Source organism: Equus asinus, chromosome 27, assembly GCF_041296235.1.
Source record: "Equus asinus isolate D_3611 breed Donkey chromosome 27, EquAss-T2T_v2, whole genome shotgun sequence".
NCBI classification, from domain to species: Eukaryota; Metazoa; Chordata; class Mammalia; order Perissodactyla; family Equidae; genus Equus; species Equus asinus.
In genome coordinates, this window is record NC_091816.1 from 767,266 (window position 1) to 782,433 (window position 15,168).

A 15,168-nucleotide genomic window follows, 5' to 3' on the forward strand; every position below is an offset into this window, starting at 1 on the left:
CTGGCATCCGTCTGGCCATTTTCTTTCTTGATGCTCACACACGGCTGCCTCCTTCCTTAGCATGACCTTCTTCTTCCTTGACCTCTGACCAGCTCACAGGACCTTCAGCCTTAGTCTGGATCTCTTGGTTTCCAGTGTTGTCTTGTTTTGACTATTGTTGACGCGGTGTTTTTAGTCGCTGCCTTATTCTCCTGGATCTTAGTTGCTTGTATCTCTTCTGACCTGTAGCAACCATTGGAGAAGCCTCTATCTGTCCTGACCCCATCGCTACTCATGTTTTAGGCTGTGCCTCTGTGTCTGGGTTTGGTCGGAGACATCACGGCTCTCCTAGCAAATAAGAGCTGTCAGGTTGGAGCATGGAAGGCAGGATGGGGAGGTGGAAAGAGCGCTGGACTAGGAATCAGAGGCCTGGGACTGGCCATTGAACCCTGGAATGTCAGAGCTAGAAGGAACTTAGAGATTTTACAGTGAAAGTCTATTTTTTCCCTAAGAGGGGGACTAATGCCTACAGCAAAGTGTCCTGCCTAAGTCACAGAGCTATTTAGTGGTAGAGCTTGTGTGAAAATCTGACCCTTGATACTAAGTCTCTTGGTCTTTACTCATAAACAGTATGACCTTGAACAAATAAATTTTTTCATGTCTCTGAGCCTTAATTTCCTCATCTCCCATGAGTAGATTGTAATACCTTCCCTGTATATGTCATAAGTTATGAGGATCAAATAGCATCATATGTGTAGAAAGGATTTATAAAGTCTCAAATGCTATATAAATGCAGTGTAATATGAAGTCTCTCAATTGCCTTCTTGATGGGCTACAGGTATTTAGTTGTGTATCTTATTTTTCTTGTGCTTATTTTTTGAGATGTAATATCCACATGTTAAAAGAAGACACAAGACATGTGAACCCCTAAGGTTAGACTTAACTTGCCTTCTTGGGGCCAGTGACAAGAATAACAAGCACCTAACTAATAAGTTCCCTAAGATTTTGAAGAAGAATAAACTTTGCTGCATTTTTCATGATTACTATATTTTTTTCTCACAATCTATAAGGTGAGTTCAATGAAATTACACATATACAATTTGTTTTTGTCTATTTGCTTTGGTCTCAAATAATTTGTATAACTAGGAAGGAAAAAGAAGGTAACCAGAATCTAAAGTTTGTCTCAGTCTTCTGAACATTTAAAACAACCAGATGGAATAGAGGGAAGAGCACGAGACTTGGACTGAGAGGCCTGACCTGAGCAGGCCTGGACTGATGTCTTTTGGGTCAGCCCCTGATCCTCGCTCAGTCACTATCATATCAGAAAAGGAAAATGGCAACAATCCTATCTTGCCGGGTTGTTATAAAGTCAAGCAGGAGAAGGTACCTGAAAGAGTTTCGTAAACTCTGAAGCAGAGTTCCAACTTCTGCTCAAGCCAGCAAATGGGTTTAATTTTGTGTACACCATTGGTATGCACAGTGCTTTACCAATTTTCACCTGCTTGTTAACCTTTTTAAAAGGGAAATTTCATATGAAAACCTGGATTTCTGTCTCCTCTTGGCAGCCCTGGATTGACATTCTCAGAAGCACAACCAACAGGACTGGCCACCTGCCATGGAGACCAGGTAACCGCTGCCACCGATGACTGGGCGTCCCTCTTGTTTTTATTACACTGGAATTCTTCTTGCAATAGAACGAAGAGGAAAGTGAAGCATGTCTTAGTTTCCCGTCTTTATCAAAGCTTAGAAAATGAGAGCTAGACTGAGAGTTTCACAGGGCTCAAGAAAAACAAGAGGAGGTATGTTTCTTTGTAGAAGGTAATAATATGCTTACATGTTTAGGATGCAAATAAAGTATATTTGTCTTCAAAGCAAGCCCTAAGATGCCTTGATAAAACAAATCCAGCCTGAATATTGTGATTTCTACTCTAATATGTTATACAATGTTAGCAAGTATTATGTCAGCATCCATTATTACTTATTTCTCCTCCTCGCTTCTGTTTAGCAGAATATGAATTGCTTTTATGGTCATTAAATTCCTCTGTGACTTTGAAGCACTCTATCATAAACTTTTATAGTATTATCTGATAAGTTTCAAGTGTCTCCAGTGGAAGTATGAGTTGCTTATTTTTAATCTCCTCACATTTCCAGCTATAGATTCCAGTTCATATCACATATGAATTCAAGGAATGGTATGTCCACTGCCTGCTGCAGGAATCACTCTTGCAAGGTGTAAAAATTGACTCAGCATGGATTGATCATAAAGCCAGAAGCCAGCCAGTTTTCATCTCCTCCTGGAAGACACCGCTGTGGGCTTTTATTACCTTCCTTGCAGGTCATCCATTCTAACATTATTTAATGGCATTTAAACACATGCCCAAACACCCAGGCTAGAAATCCAGAGTTACCTTTGGGTCATCCTTCTGCTTCACCTTCCATATTAATTTAGTTACTATGTTTCATGAATTCTGCTCTAAAATATCTCTGGAATCTGTGTCATCTTCTCCATCCTCACTGCAAAATATCATTGCAATAATTTTTCAGCTTTTCTTTTCCTGCCTTTCCTCCACCATATTGCATTCTTGATGTTGTATATATATTTATATATCGTTCATATATATATATATATATATGTACACACACACACACAAATAGTATAACCACCTCTCCTGTTCCTGTGTTTTTCTATTGTCTGATGATGTTCAAAGTTCTTACCACGACACCTTCAAGAGCTGGACCCTTATATATCCCTTCACCTTCAACTTTGATCATTTCAGACCCCACTCATTCATTCATGAATTTCACAAACATTTATTGAACATCTATAATATTCTGAGTGTTACTGTATGTTCTGAGGACACAGCAGTGAACAAAACAGACAAAAATCTCTACCCTTCTGGAGTTTACATTCTGGGGATGGGTTGTAAGTGGCAGATAATAAACCAAATAAGCATGTAGAATATGGAGTGTGTTTGATAGTTATATGTGATATGAGAAAAATAAAAAAGGAGAGGATAGGGTGTAAGAGAAGAGATTGCAATTTTATGTAGGGGGATTAGGATGATTCACCAAGAAGGGTCACTGAATAGAAACTGGAGTGTGGAAAGCAATCATGCCTACGGGGGGCTCCTGTGGGTGGAGAAGAGTGGGCAAGAAGGGTGAGTAGAGGGGAGGTAAGTGGAATGAGGGGAGGGGAGGTGTCAGATCATTTAGGGCCTTGGTCGGTCACAGTGAAGACTTTACTCAGAGTGAAATGCGGGGGGTCATTGGTGGGTTTCGAGCTGGAAAATTACATTATGTATCTCACATATAAATGGATCACTCTGTCCACTATGCAGAAAATAGACTGAAGTGGGGCAACCCTGTGAGAGATGGTGATGGCTTGGACCAGGGTGAGAGCAATAGACCTGGTGAGACATGATCAGGTTCTGGACCCTTTCAGTGAAGCCAAAAGGATTTGCTGACACTTTGGATATGAGGTGTAGTGGGGATTCAATAGTGACCCCCAGGCATTTGGCTTGAGCAACTGAAGGATGCGGTTGCCATGAACTAAGAAGAGGCAGAGCACGGGAGGAGCCAAAGGAGGCAGGCGGTGGAGAAGCAAGAAGCTTGACTTGGGGTGTGAGTTTGGGATGCTCATGAGATATCCAAATGGACACCTTGAATAGGCATTTTGAGAAGGGTCCTCCACACCAGGAAGAGCACGCTCTTGCCTTGCCCTCAACACCTTGTTCTTTCATGTTTACACGTCATTTTGCACTTGCTCAAATGTACTTTCCTTCTGGCCTCTACTGTACTGCTTATTGCATTGCATTGCAATTGTTTTAATTTATCTGTTCCTTTCACCCTACTGTCCTGCTATGCATCCTCAGTATAATGCCCAATTCAAAATAAATAATCAAGAAAAATTCCTTGAATGATTGAAACCTATAGGGGCCATTGAACTATGTTCAGTTGTTAGATTTCTTGATAAATGTTGCTGTTTTTCCTTTCCCACAAAAAGAGCTGTTTGGCATATATTGTTTTAATCAATGTGAATTAAATTCTATTTTTGTTGATGTGCTTTCCTCATATTCCCTTGGGCATGCAATTTATCAAGCTTGAGTAATATCTGGCACACAGAGTCTCTAATAGCTTCCTTTTATTATTAGATCAACGATTGTCTGAATTACTGGGAAAGGAAATAGCTAGAAAGAGAATGGCCCAATTTCTTGAAAATGGTGCTAAAGAGAAGACATGGTAGTATAAAAATGTTGACAATGAAGTTGCTTTGGGGGCATTTGAATTCTTATTTACGGAAACTTGGAACAATTTTTAAAGTATATTTTCAACAACCAGTGACTTAGTGATCATAGTTTGGCTTCTGAATATTGGATGCATTTATTGTGTCTTTCTTTAACATTTGGCATATTTTAAAAGACACATTAAGAAGAAAACCTCATTTTAACAAACAAATTCCCCCTCACCCCTCTCTACCTTCACCAGCCCACCAATCCCTCTCTGGAACCTAATCAGTTAACAGCTATTTTCCCCATTTCTTCAGAGACTGTCCAAGCCTTAATATATGTGTCTTTAATTATATGTGTCTATAATCTTTGTGTCTATCCTTTATTTACATAAATGGGGCCCTACTGCATAATTTTTTCTATCACATAGTTTTCTTTCACTTAACATATTTTAAGAATGTTTAGAAAGTAATAGATGTAATAATAGCATGTGTGCCAATACACATCAATATAGGTTTTTCTTGGCAATGGCTCCAGAACATCCCACTGTACAGATGGGCCATAATCTAATTAAAAATATCCTAGGGCTGGCCCCGTGGCCGAGTGGTTAAGTCCGCGTGCTCTGCTGCAGGCGGCCCAGTGTTTCGTTGGTTCGAATCCTGGGCACGGACATGGCACTGCTCATCAAACCACGCTGAGGCAGCATTCCACGTGCCACAACTAGAAGAACCCACAACGACGAACATACAACTATGTACTTGGGGGCTTTGGGGAGAAAAAGGAAAAAAAATAAAATCTTTAAAAAAAAATATCCTACTGTTGGACATTTATTATTAGGTATTTATTGTTGCAACAAACAGTGTTGTGGTGAACAACTTTGTGTATATATACACATGCATACCTGTATATGTAGATACAGACACATTAGCATTAAGTACCTATAATATGTGTCTGTGTGTATATGTATATATAGTTACATGTGTATATACATATTTAATGTGCTTCATGTATATATTTAATGATAATTATCTGTTGGACACTTTTTAAAAGGAAATTTACTGTTATAATTTTTGACATATAATTGACAACTCTGAGAAACCCAGCAAGACACACTAGTTTCCTCAAACACATGCTGCACAAAATTTAATCAGGACCCAGATTTCTATTATTGAAGCCTCATTAACCAAGCCATCTACACTCATTTTCGAGAGTGCTGGCTGGCCAAAAAGCAAGTAGCAGATGTTGATCTCGCAGAGGTTAACTTAACAGAGTTTGATTGGATTCCGATTCAGTCGCTGCTCCCACTGCTCCCGCAGCCGTGCTGCAGGCAGAGGAGACTGGCAGGTGACGTCATGGTGTGGATTGCAGGAGCTGATGCTCCAGCGTGACTCACACCTATGCTCTGAAAGGCTCTATTGTTGTCTTTTTCCTGGGTGGAGTGGGGATTTGACTCACTCGCTGGCTCAGTCCCCCAGCACACCCTCAGATCTGCTGATGGAACTTCCATGTGGGGACATTAACTCCATCACACCACCTCTCCAGCAACTTGGTAAAGTACAGAGAGCACCCGTCTAGGATGGTCTTTTGCTGTGCAGAATGCAGCTTATTCTTGAGGTTCTCCATCCCCCCCCCACCTCCCTCCCCAAACCCCACTGCCACCACCCAGCTTCCTAACGGCACTTCGGGGGATCATTTAAGTATAATCCAACAAGCATGGTGTGGGTAATAGTGTGACTAAACATTTCAGCTAACTCTATGTGCTTAATCATGGCTATATAATTTGTGAATAAATCATGCCATGGTGAGTGCAGTTTGAGCCTCACCTCCTCCTTCGAGGGGAGATGATAGTTTCACGGCTTGGGTGAGCAGGCTTCAGGTTTTGGTTGGGGTCTTGATCCTCAGCTAAAGCTCCATGTTTTCCCATGTTTGCTTCCAGAGACTTCTTTTCACATTCTGGTTGACACGGTTATGAATGTTACGAGATGAATTCCTTGCTGCCAATTCTTGGTCTTTCAATTTATTCCTTTGCTTTCTCCTTCCTTTCACGAGATGTGGCTGCTTCTCCCCAAATATTCCGTTTACTCCTCATTTTCCTTCTGGTGTCAGCATCTGCATTAAATCAATGTCTGGTCTATGTTTGTTCAACTTTTTGTGTCCTGCCAGAGATTTCTCTGGGAAATCTTAAGACTTCTTCTGCTGGTGGGAGTGGCTATTTCTCTGCCATTCAGGAAACCTCCTTAGTGGGTCAGGAGCAGTCATCGGGAAGAGTGCTCCCTCCCCAACACACATGCACTAAATAGAGTCCTCTTGATGCTAATGACCATTTCTGCATTTTAAAACCACTTGAGACAGGCAGGAGTGTCCCCTCAGCACCTTCCCTCTTTTTTTTTTTTTAAAGATTTTATTTTTCCTTTTTCTCCCCAAAGCCCCCCAGTACATAGTTGCATATTCTCTGTTGTGGGTCCTTCTAGTTGTGGCATGTGGGACGCTGCCTCAGCATGGCTTGATGAGCAGTGCCATGTCCGCGCCCAGGATCCGAACCAACGAAACACTGGGCCGCCTGCAGTGGAGCGCACGAACTTAAGCACTTGGCCACGGGGCCAGCCCCTCAGCACCTTCCCTCTTTAATCCTCTACCACCGCCTCCTCAACTGTCCTGAGCTTTGGTCTGTTAGCAGACGGGAGGGATGGAGCAGCAGTGCTTGATTAAGAGGGATGAAGCAGGAGGCAGGCAGGGGGTTTCAGCGTCTGGATAGAAAGTTGTTACAGGTGCGGCTGGGATAAGAAGGCTATGATCCTGTTCTTTGGGGTGGTGCTTATTCTGAGCCACAGTTTTTAGTTTTAGCTGTCTTTCCTAAATTCTTCCAAATTGGTCAGTTAGAAGCACAACATACCATCTGCAGGAACCATTTTTTATTCCACTGTCACCTCCTCATTCTATGCTTTGAAAGTGCATCTTGTCAAGGAGAACCAATGGAGCAGATGTGCTGTATCTCGCTGATGACCTTCCCTGATGACCCCAGCTGACACATACTGACGCTTGCTCTCATACTGAGGCTCAGTTTAGGGGACAGAGATCTTAACAGTAGACAGCATCTCTTCTTTTCTTTTCTTTAAGATTGGCACCTGAGCTAACACCTGTTGCCAATCTTTTTATTTTTCTTTTTTTCCCTTCTTCTCCCCAAAGCCCTCAGTACATAGTTGTATATTCTAGTTGTTGGCCCTTCTGGTTGTGCTATGTGAGATGCCACCTCAGCACAGCCTGATGAGCGGTGCCATGTCCGCGCCAGAATCTGAATGCGTGAAACCCTGGGCCGCCGAAGCGAAGCGTGTGAACTTAACCACTCGGCCACGGGGCCGGCCCCTGGAGTCAGCATCTTAATAGGAGACTTGGCCAGTGGCTTCTTTCTGCCATGTTTCGTCTGTGCGGCCATGAGGAGGAGATTTAACCTCTCCTGCCCTCCTGCGCATATCGTCTAAAGGCGGAAGGCTAGCCCAGGCCTCTCAAGGTCCCTTTTATCTCTGGTATCTATGAACCAAGCACTTAGTCTGCCTAATTTGTTATTGCCCTCATCCTCCCAAGAAAAAAGAAGTACAAATAAGAGGTTACCCAAGTCCCATGAGGTAAAGAAGATGACAGTAATAGGAAAGTTGCTGTAAGTCAGATGATGTGTCAGAGCAGACAACCTTCCACACCCTGAGCTTCCTCGAGTTCACGGTTTTCACTGAGAAAGAGCGGCATCACAGAGGGAACGTGGGATCATGTCAAATGTGCTCAGCACAGCGCCTGGAACACGGTCAGGCACTGAGAAATGAGAGCTTCTGATAAAGATAATAACAGGCTTTCTGCTAACTTTTTATGGAGGGTTCCTTATGTGATGTACCTAGTCAGGTATGCTATCTATATACTTTCCATGGAGCAAACAGGCACACACATTTTAATGTAATATTATAGCGTATCTCTCTATGAAATATGCCTCATTTCAATTCCTCCTAATTATGGTCTAATTTTACTATAATAAATGAAAAGTTTAGGGATATGTTTACCTGGGGGACAGGATGGTCTAGGAAGAAGGATACGGGCTTTGGGGCCTTCTGGAGTTTTTCCTGGCCACGAAAATTAAGGACCTTGTAGTTTAGACATGATGCTGCCTTTGGAGCAGGGACCCTTCCTGCTCTCCTGAGATGTCAGTTGGCACATAAAGCCTCAACTTGTGCCTGACCCAGTCCAGGGCATATCTGCCCGTGGAATGCCTAATCAAGTCTCATCACAATGAACTTTCACCTTTGCTCCTTTACTGGGTGGTTGCTTTACAATGTCAAAAAACGTGAAAGGTTGGGTTTGAGTGGTGCTCAAACTCAAAGGCACAGAACCCTGAATTTGATCCTGAACCTTAAAAGCAAGATTCTTTCCATCTTGCTCATCACTCCCAGTCTACTCCAGTACTGTATAGCTGGCCCCTCCCGGCCAAATGACCTGCCAGCTCTAGGCTCGGCCCTGGTGAGGAGTAAGTTAATGAAAGTCAGACCTGGCAGGACATTGGGAGCTCTCATACATAAGCGAATGGGCTCTGCAGCTGGTTTGCTGCCCCTGTCTGCGGTATGGGATGTGAGGGGCTGAACTGATGCTCTGTGATGCCCCTGTGATTTGAGAGCTCCAGTATTCCAACTCAGTCTTCACCTAGAGTATGTCTGTCTGCCCTACCTTGTTCTGGGGTTTCACTGCCATCAGCTGAGACCATCACCAACTCACCCAATACCTGCTAATCTATTCCGCCAGGGTGGGGTACTGTTTCTGCAATGGTTCCTATCTGCCAGTGTCTGCCCTTTATGCCAAAGGCTGGTCCTTGAGCTGACCCAGATAAACTCCCTAGATCTGGCAGTGACTGATTCTGAGAACCATGGCCTCTTCATTGCCCCAGAAGCTCCTCAAGGTGGACCCCGTTCTGGACTAACCCTGGACTTATGATTCAGGCCCTACCTGACACGCTCCGCCTGGTCTGGTCCCAGTCTCCCTCTGCACGTGTGTCCCCTCGCTGTCTGCTCTCACACTCCACCCCAGGCCCACTGGCCTTCCTCCTCGTCCCACTGTGACCTGTGAAACTTGGTCCTACTTTTGGTCATTTGCACTGGCTGAGCCCTCTGCCTTATGTGCTCTTCCCAACTAATTTTACTTGATTTGCTCCTTCTTATCATTCAGATCTCAGGTCTGTGTCACTTTTTCAGAAGGACCTTCCCTGACGACCCCAGTCCCTTTCACATCCCTCTTTTCTAAATCTTTACATATCATCTCCCACTAACTGATGTGTTCGTGTTTATTTATCTATTTTAATTATCATGCATCTTTGTCTGTCTTTTGCCCCTTCACCTCCTCTGTGTTCTGCCAATTTAAGCTCCATGAGAGCAGGGCCTCGCTTGTTTCAGCCTCTGCTGTCTCCCAGCATCTAGCATGTCTCTTGGCATACAGGAGTTGCTCAATAAATGCATATTAAATGAATGTTAACCCCATCCTGGGTAGGAGATTGCTAATTCCCATCTGGGCCACCACATAGTCAACTCAACTCACATCCTCTTCCCCACTGGGCACACGTAACTTGTGCAGGTTTCGGCTACACAGTGTAAAGTAATTGTCTGGCTTTTTGTCATGAGAACACTGTTGTTCTCATTTTAAAAATGAAATTGAAGTATGTCAATAAAATAATGAGACTTTTACTATATACTCACATCTTCAACACATTGTTAAACTTCTCCCTTCTAGCTTTTTAGAGTTGGTGTGTCACTAATAAAGCAAACATCACATTCCAGGGCATTCTTGTGTCTCTCCCTCTCTGCTCCACCAGCCGTCTTTGCCCTTGGCTGTGCCTGAGGACCCCCAGGCAGGTCCAGAGCAGACACTGGGGAGAGGAGCAGGTGGATGGGCTGAGGCAGGGGGACACCATTTACGTGCTGCCCCCAACTGTAATGGGCTTTAACTGTCTGTCACAGGCTGCATGCAAAATTCCAGGAAACTGAGAACTGCCTCCAGGAAGGCAGCGATGAATGACAAGCTGTGTTGGCCTGAATCAGTGATAAAAAGAAACTTCGAGGCACAAATTGAAGTGATGAGGCTTAGCTGAGAACTGCTTTGAAACAGGCTGGAAAGCCAGTCTCCCAGGTTGCCATTAGAGAGGGAGCAGCTCTGAATGAAAACAATGCTCAGGAGTGTCTGATCTCACAGGGATGTGGTTGAGCATATGGCTGTTACTCCAACCACACCTACACACACCCCAGAGATGGGGAGTGGCTGTCAAAACTCACACCTTGATGTGGAGTACAGACTATCTGTGTGGATAGTGTATAGAGCACATCAGTGGAACTGGAAGTAAGACGTGGGAGACCTCAAATGAAATCTAACGCACGCTACTAAAATCCTACTTGTAATTCTAATTCCTAACAATCATATAAACTTCGCATTCTGTTGAGCATTTTCTTTCCGTTATCTTGCTTGATCCTTATAACAATCTCATATAGGCAGAGCAAATAATATCATCTTTACAGCTGAGAAAATTGAAACTCAGAGTGAAACTCAGAAAACTAACCACAATGTCATACATGTCAGATTCTCTTATAGGTTCAGCAAGTTCAACTGAATCTAAGAAACCACATTTTTCTAAGTTTTAACTTTGAGTAACTTACATTGGCCTAAAGAACTTTCCATAACATTATGATTTTTAAGAAGCCAATAGAGTATATAGGTCTATCTCATTTTTAAAAAACTGAGTGGGTGAGATTCCACATTTCCAGAAAAGAGAAAATTGGGATGAGTAGTAATTATTCATTTTATAAAAGGAATCTTAATTTATCAAGAGAATATGATATGACTTTAAATAACAAATTCTTTTAAATGTACACTAGAATATTTTAAAATATCTTTACTTGTGTATCTACACTGGTACATTTTAAATGATCAAATTTATTGTATAAATTAAATAGGCAAACTAGAATATATAAAGACAATCTCTATAATCAAAAAGAAAAAGCAGACAGAATAAAAATGGACAAAACAGATTACCAGCTGAGTCATAGAAGAGGAAGCCTGGAAGGCCAACAGACACTGCTTAAGGAGGAATTATAGCTCCCCTCTTCCTCCCGGAAGCATGGTTGTCCAGCCAGGGAATATATTTCCCAGCCTCCTAAGGATGTGCCTACGCGTCTGTAACACTAAGTTATGCCAAAGGAATGTGAGTGGAAGGGATGTGTGCAATTTTTGCCTTATTTGCCTACAAGAAAATTGCTTCCCCAGAAATTCTCTAATCTTTTTCCAAAAGTTGGTATGTGGCAACAACCCATCCGCAACCATGAAGACAAGAACGATGACCTAGGGGATGGCAGTGTAACAAATGGAAGGGTCCCTGAATATCTGTGTGGGGAAGAGCTGCCTTACCAGCCTGGACTGCCCAACATAAGATTGTTATGCAATTTAAACTACTGTCTCTGGGGGCTTATTTGTTACACAGCAGCTTAGCCTTTACCCTAATAAATACAATGTTCAACTTAACTAGTAATCTGGGAAGTGCAAGTTAAAACAAGATCTCATTTCATACCCTAAGGTTGGCAACATTTAAAAAGTCTGATGAGGGGCTGGCCCAGTGGTGCAGTGGTTAGGTTTGCATGTTCTGCTTCGGTGGCCCAGGGTTCACCAGTTCCGATCCCGGGTGAGGACATGGCCCCACTTGGCAAGCTATGCTGTGGCAGGCATCCCACACATAGAGTAGAGGAAGATGGGCACGGATGTTAGCTCAGGGCCAGTCTTCCTCAGCAAAAAAGAGGAAGATTGGTGACAGATGTTAGCCCAGGGCTAATCTTCCTCAAAAAAAAAAAATTAAAAAAAATTTTAAAGTCTGATGATACTAAGAATTGGCAAGAATATGGAAAATGAGAAACTCTCATATACTTCTGCCAAAAGTCTAAATTGGTAGAACTGCTTGGAAAGCAATTTGTCAATAATTCTAAAGTAGAAGATGAGCATCCCCTACGGCCTGTCAATCTCCTTCCAGGTGTAGCAGCTGCACACACTGACACGCCTACGGGGTGGCCACAACATCACCTGTTTTAGCAAAATTGGAAATAACCTGAAAGCCCATTAATAAGAGGATGGATAAATAAGTTGTGATACTTTCATATAATTGAGCACTATTAGCCATTAAAATGGGTGAACTAGATCTATATACGTCAATATGAATAAATTTCCAAAACATAATATTGAAGAGAAAAGAAAGCTGAAGATTATGTACAATATGATAGCATGAGGTAAAATTCAAAATATGCAAAGCATAACTGTATTGTTTTGACTACATATATATGTAGCAAAAGTCTAAAAACCGTCTGGAAGAATACATACCAGATTCTTGACAGGGGTCGTCTCTGGGGAAGGAAGGTAAGGAGATGGATCTGTGGAGAGAAATAAGGAGGACTTCAACATTATTCATAAGGTTTTATTTCTTTTGTGAAATAACGTCATGCAAATTGTTAATATTTGTTGCTGTGGCTATCTGGGACAATCAGTGGTGTGCTGAAGCTGGACCACACCAGGAGAGCGGGTTGTGCACATCTCTTCCCAGCTCCACGTTCACTGATGTCACTGTGATTGCTTGAAATCGGCCCTGGTGGAAGTACTTACACCACAGAGATCAGCAAATGCTACAAATCACCAGAGTTTTTTTCCCCTGGAGAGTCAGTTGTTAACATTGACCAGCACACCACCAGGTATAATGTATCTATTAAATTAATCTTGGTACTTTTTAATGACTTTTAAGCTTTTCAAAATACAAAAAATTAAAATTCCATCTTCGTCTAATTTTTTGGGATTATGCTTTTTGCACATAGCATCCTGCGTGTATCTTGCTGGTGATGAAAAATCACCAGCAAGATCTCTCAGAAAGATCTAACCAAAAGTCAGGTTTTATTTGGTTTTTGAGAAAACTTGGTTCATTTGGTCTGGGAGGAAATTTTGGCCTTCCTGCATATTCCACAATTTCAGCAGCAAGTGTCCTCAAAGCATGTATGACATCCCCATGTGACAAGAGGCTTCCTGCCTCTTCTCAGGAGATCACATCTGTCATGACTGCCAGAATGCCTACATTTACTCACTAAATTCCTTTTGTTAAGCCACAAGTTTGATTCCTACTTGTGAAGAGTAAATCTGGGTTAAAAGTGCTTACGATTTGGCCTTGAGAGTCCCTGTGATTTGAGCAGGCCTCTACATCCACCGCCTAGGCTTATGGTAATCACGTTTTCTGAACCCCAAGTCAGGACATGCGGCCATGTTGCTATAAAGGACCGTGGGGAAGGAAGCTTGACTTCAGTCCTGTCATTGAGATTCTGGGCTTTCGATCCTTCTAACCATAGTACCAGGTAACAAAGACGACTTATTCCTCTTTAACCCATATGAATGCTCTGTCAACCTCAACCTTTGGGATGATTATTCTAAAATAACTTTCAATTTTTGTTATTAAAAAGTAAAATATATTAAATGTATAAAATATAGATGTGAAAACAGAAGAAAATAAAATCATCCATCCATAATTTCATGACCCAGAGATAACAACCATTAATAGTTTAATAGATAACTTTTCAGCTTATTTTGTGTCTATTTATATTTTTTCCAAAATAGTATTAAACTGCTTTAACCAGACTTTTCTACTTAAGACTTTATCATTAACTTATTTCCATGTCATTAAAAATTTTCTTCAAATGTGTTACTTTTTTATGGTTATGTTGCTTTATATAACTGTAATCAAATTTATTTTACCTATTTTCCCACTGTTAAATATTTGGATTGTCTAAATTCTTTGATATAAAAAGCAATGATGTGATTATCATCCTAGTAAATCTCTGCATACAACTCTTTTCCTTTCTTTGGTAAGTAATTCCTGAGTCAAAAATTATGTATACTCTTCAAATTTTTTTTGCTGATTACCTTTATGGAAATCGGTTATTCACGTGGAAAACGTTATAACATACACAAAACTACATTTCAAGTATATTAAAGACTTAAACGTAAAAAGCAAAATTTTCAAACTTTAGAATAAAATTTATGAAAATATCTTTTATGACGTCAGGTCAGAGAAGAGAGAAAAATGTAATCAACAAAGATAACAGTAGACAATTTTGAGTATATTAAAATTAATCTAAAAACTTTTGTATACCCTAAGGTATTATAAAAGATAAAACACAGATGGCAGGAAATATCTACAACCTATATAACACAGAAGGATTAGGATCCAGAACGTAAGAACACATATAAACCAATAAGGAAAATATAAGCAATATGATAGAAACATAGGCAGAGAATATGAAAGGCAGTTCACAAAAAGGGCACTCTGAATGGTTAATAAACTTAGGATTCAGTGCTCAAAAACTAGAAATAAGTGAAATGTAAATTTAACAAAGTGGATCACATCCATCAGATCGGCAAAGACTGAAAGTTCTGACGTCAAGTTTAACGAGAACATGATGTAAGTGGGACTCTCACACGTTGCCAACGAGAACATGAATTGGTTCAAATATGCGGGGGGGTGCAATTTGGTGACAACGGACAGTGTTTGCTCCTCAGGGTCAACCAGGGTGCGTCAAGCCAAGAGCCCAGGGAATGGCGTGAAGGAGGCCCTCGCTCTCCGGGTCACACAGTGCAGCCTGGCTCCCAGGAGAGGGGCCTCCTGACAGGCCGGGCTCCAGGTGTCGGCTCGCGGGGCCCTGGCCCTGCTGCACACATCTCAGAAGCAAACCACTCCATTTTTAAATGACACCTGCGGGTCCCTTCCCATGTGCACCAAGAGACATGAGAATTTCACTGAGCATTATCCTAGGAGGGAAAAGCGGAAACAACTTCAACGTCTATCAATAGAAGAATACATTTATAAATACGGTATATTCATGGAATAGAGTATCATAAAATAGTTAAAACAGATGTAAATGTGGCTAAA

The 15,168-nt window shown here is 41.8% G+C and overlaps 1 protein-coding gene across 11 annotated transcripts in view; it reads right to left on the minus strand.

Moving 5' to 3' along the window:
• The window catches only part of PSD3 (pleckstrin and Sec7 domain containing 3), a 655,493-nt gene that overhangs the window by 573,196 nt on the left and 67,129 nt on the right, over positions 1 to 15,168 (minus strand). For all 11 annotated transcript variants that reach the window (XR_011498768.1, XR_011498769.1, XM_070499774.1 and 8 more), the window contains one exon: positions 12,585 to 12,634. The gene's annotated coding sequence lies outside the window, so the exon portion shown is untranslated. The remainder of the gene's footprint in view (positions 1 to 12,584; positions 12,635 to 15,168) is intronic.